The sequence below is a fragment of the Apodemus sylvaticus genome, chromosome 1 (assembly GCF_947179515.1).
Source record: "Apodemus sylvaticus chromosome 1, mApoSyl1.1, whole genome shotgun sequence".
NCBI classification, from domain to species: Eukaryota; Metazoa; Chordata; class Mammalia; order Rodentia; family Muridae; genus Apodemus; species Apodemus sylvaticus.
Genome location: NC_067472.1, coordinates 111418744 through 111423711, shown reverse-complemented (window position 1 = coordinate 111423711; position 4968 = coordinate 111418744).

Below are 4968 nucleotides of genomic sequence, written 5' to 3'. Positions count from 1 at the left end.
TTATTAGCTGAAGAACTTTTTAAAAATGTATAACCTTGTCATATTATCATTGAAACATGTAATTTTGAGGCCTTGGGTATCATATTTATGATCCCTTCCCTAATGGAGTACATTGCATATGTGGAACACAGTCATAAAAAGAATATGGTCCTAATATGAATCTTATAATGAAGGAAAGCAAATTATTTGTAATATATACATATACACATACATACATATATACATACACATATGCATACAGTTCATACATATACACATACACATAAACTTATATATGCATATGCCTTCAAGAAATGGAAATATTATTTTATCTGAGTTTCAGATTTTCAGAGATGACAACTAATAGTTAATGAGGAATAACAGAAATAAATAGGACAAATGGAAAGATAAAAATATTATTAAATCTATTGGCTTAGCATAACTACTCCACTTATCTCAAGGTTTATAAATTTAATGGAAAAGCATACCAAAAATCACTTTACAAATCAATCTGCTACTTTATGTCCAGGTTCCCTCCTCACTTTAAATTTAATATGAAATATTACTTAGTATTAAGAAATCTAAAAGGGAAAAGTCAAAACGTGTCCATCTTGAGTATAAAATATCAATTACTGAAAATCATACTGTTACTCAAAACATCAACAAAACAAAACAAAACAAAACATAAAACACAAGTGAGGTAGAAATATACATGCTGAAGGTGGTTTCTCAAGTCAGTAGTAAACAGACTTTTAAATAGACAAGACCTGGCAATTGGGAATACTTTCAGAAACAAAATTTGGATCAAACCACAAATGAAGGAAACACTATACATGAAGAAAAATTAAGTACACAAAAATCATAGAAATTTCCAGAAGGAAACAGGATGCTAGTCACTTGTGTGATTTGTTAAAGTGCTCTAAGAATTGTGTATTAACTTATAAATGTGGAAGACCTTGGTGAAATGGTGACATGCAAAGTTATACATGTACTTTTTGAGAACAAAGACCCAGTTGTCACCTTGTGACATTTGTTTTACCACTTACTCATGGCAATGTGAGAAAGCTCTTCTCTGACATTTCTCGTGGAACCAAGAGATGATTGTTCAACTTTTGCCCTAAATGATTTTTGAATAAATATTTACTCAGCTTCTATTTTGGGATATTCTTTTATACATTAAGATGCTTTAATGAACACAACTCATCTACATTGCTATCATTGACCTAACCTACCTAACCTTTCTATGTGTATCTTAGGTGAGGACACTCATCACAATGGAATGGTCCATTTTGTGTGTGTGTGCGTGTGCGTGCGTGCGTGCGTGTGCGTGTGCGTGTGCGTGTGCGTGTGCGTGTGTGTGTGTTCTCCTGAAGGAAATATTCCAAACAAAAAATGACGTAAATGGCAAAATTGCCCAATGTCTTTTGTTCATTTAAACCCAATATCAAAATATGCTTTACAAATGATTAAAAAAAAAATGCCTTCCATCAATAGCTTTTTAAAACCATGATACAAGAAAAAAGAAAGCAAAGGAAAGAAAGCAAAAGAAAAAAAGCTTTTTTCCAAGAAGTGCTTGCTTAAAGAGAGTCTCATTATGAACCCATTCATATGTTGATCCCTGCTCCTCATACCTTAATACACTAGACATTCATTTCCATGAGAATTCTCTAGACAGCAGAATTTATGAAAGTCATCTCTTCAGATGATAGGAGTAATATACTGGAAGAGGGATCATAGAAAACTGGCCTTCTGTATCAGGAATAAAACCAGTGTTTTAGACATGCCAAGAAGTACTAATGTTTTAAGAAAAATTGGTTAACATATTAAACTTTAGTCAACCTTAGGTTCTTTCCTTAATTGAGTCTGGGGCTGCAGAAGCAACGAGATGGAATCAGAGCCATTAGAATATCCATTGAAAGAAAGAGACTAATCTCATTCATATTCACTAGGATATAAAAAGATATTTATAAGAAATAGGAAGAAGAATCCTTGAATAAAAGTGATAGCTGGTCATTAATGAACTATAATCCTTACCTCAGATCTGGGTAGACTACGTTAGCCCCAGTTATTTTATCAGATGATGCACTAGTCTCAATACACAGAGGATATTGCTATCTGTGCATCTTTCTCCTTTTATTCCTATATCACTTTTACCTCTCTATCTTCTCTTGAGTTCTTTTTCTGGCAGTATCAGAAAAGTAGAGTCATCCTCATTTATATATAAGAATACATATATACATGACTATAATTTTCAGTATAAAGTAATGGATTTTCTCATGAATATACACTGCGTGGTTGTAATACAAAGACCAAAGTCCATGGTTTGCTCTGTGTAACCACTGGGTTAGAAACCTTTTGCATACAACACAGTTGCATCAGTTCTACAGGTTGGCTTATACTGAACTCTGCTTGACACGTTCATCTTTGCTTGTCTGGAGGTATAAGTAGCTAAATCAGGCATTTTTTGTAATTGGATTTCCTAATTAGATATTGCAATTGAATTATGCAAAATGCTTCCATTTGATATCAGTGTGTTCTTGATTGTGTAGTGGAAAAATTCCACTTAGTTTCATTATGTTATGCCGTTATGATAGTGTATAATATTACCCTGGTAATGTGTAGAAAATTTAAAGTTGAATAAATAATATCGCATTATAACTTTAGGTATTGTAGTCAAAATATTCAGGAAGAATTATATTTCCTGAATTGCTATTTTAGATCTATATGTGACTGTTTGTTTGGTTTTTAGCCGCATTTGTGTGTAAAGTCCTTCTTATGTATTTTTGGGGACCAGAAGACTTGAGGTACCTTTCTCTGTCACTTTCCACCTTAGTATATTAATACAGACTCTCTCCCTGGACATTGGATATAGAGCTAGCCTGGTTGTCAGCAAGACCCAGGTTTCTCCCTGTGTTAACCCTGTATAGTGCTGGGAATCTAGGCATGCTTATGAGCTGTCTGGTATTCTTTGACTGCAAGTGCTTTTGTGCCTGAGCCATTTTCTAGCTCTTCATGAATTATTTTTAGTCATTTGTTTCCAAACCATTTTTTAATCACATAATGATACATTTTCCTACTGACAAAAACAAAATCCACATAGTTAACTATTATATACTAACAACATATTCATTGTCATCTTATAATGTAATGAGATTTTAATTTATCTCTATTTGGAACCTGTTACAATGGAGTAGTTATTTATCAAGTTTAACTTCTCTAAAATCCTAAACTTACTGAATGTGATATGTGTTATTTACCTTCACAGTATTGATGACAACTTCATTAGCTGGTTCAGAGTAGATGCTCATTAAACATTTTAGATGTATTTACACTCATTGATGAATGTTTGAATTTAATATTCTAAAGTGTTTTTAAGTAGTTATAAATTATTTTCATTTTTTCTTGTTTCCTACCAGTTGCTTTATATTCATATATAACCACATGTTTAATTACTCTTGCTTTCTAATTTAGTCACACTTTCTCTTGTATCCAGTTTTTTGATATTATTATACCCATGCTTTATATAGAAACATTAAACCCAAGTCCCTCAAGCCACCTTTCCTGAAACCCCAGTGCTAAGTGGCTTCTTGTTCATTTTACTGATCTCATTAGCAACTGAAGCTGTTTTGTTGGCTTCCACACTGCATGCAACTTTCATTTTGGCCCTTTCCTTTACTTAATACCCTGTACATTTCCCATACTTTCTGCTCTACTAGCTGGTCTCTCTTCCTGTAAAGCTGGATTAGAGCAGTGAGCAGAACCATACCATACTCTGGATATTTTCCTTTCTTGAATTTTCAGGCAAATTAAGCACTAGTAACATTTTTAATTAAGTTCTGCTTTCCGGACATAAGCAGAACATATCGAGAATCTTTGCCAGATTGCAACATGACTGGCATTTAAACCCATTGAACAATTGAGTCCTTCTTTGCCTCTTAGAACCTATGATTGGTGCCTTCTAGCCTGCATCTCTACTGAAATTCTGGACTTCTGAACTCATATTGATGATACATTAAGCTCTGCTTACAGTGTTCAAAGGAATTTGCTGCATGAAACTACAAATTCTACATTCTTCTACAAAGCATTTTAGAAAGCTCATGAAGGATAAGATCAGTTTTATCACAGCAATGAGCACACTTCTTGTCTTAATTTTCTGTATTTAGTTTTCTGTTGTGACCAAATATTCAACAAGAAGCACTTTTTGGAAGACAACAGGTTATTTTGAGGGATTCCACTGTTTGAAGAAGGTCCAACCTATGCTGATGGTAGAAACTTGAAGAGAATGGTCACATCGCATATATAGTAAGGAAACTGAGGTAGATGAATGTCTGTGCTTTGCTTTGCCATTCTAATTCAATCAAGGACCCTAGACAAATGAAATGATGTTACCTAGATTCTACACTTACTTAATTCTCTCTTGGAAGAGCCTCACAGACCCAGACAATGAAGGTCCTCCTTAATCCCTTAGATATCTTTTAATCAAATCAAGTTGATGATGAAGATTAGTCATCACAGATGAATGAGTAAAGGAATGTCTCTACAGAAGGTACCTGAGGATAATGGGTCATGGTGATGTTAGAAAGCTTGAGGAAAGTCTTCTGATGAATTCAGTAGGAAGTGATTCATTCTGAAATACTGTGCTTATACCTCTTTGATGCCCTAGTCCCTTTCTACATGTGCCTGATGATCATAGTTAATCTGAATCATAGATGCGCAGTTACATTTTGAAAGCTTGTAACATGTAAACTAATATTTACATATCACTCCAATAAATAACGTTAAGTTCTCTATAAATAATGCTGAAATATACCTTATTATATAGTACCAAGGAGTCTCAGCTAAAATTATATTTTCAAAATTTTCCCTCATATATTTGAGTATAACTTGAGTTGACTCAAAATGGAAATGACTTTCAGACAAAGCTCCATAATTTCCTCTTCAAAATATTTGCTACAAAACTTCAGATAATATGTGATTATTATTTTTCAA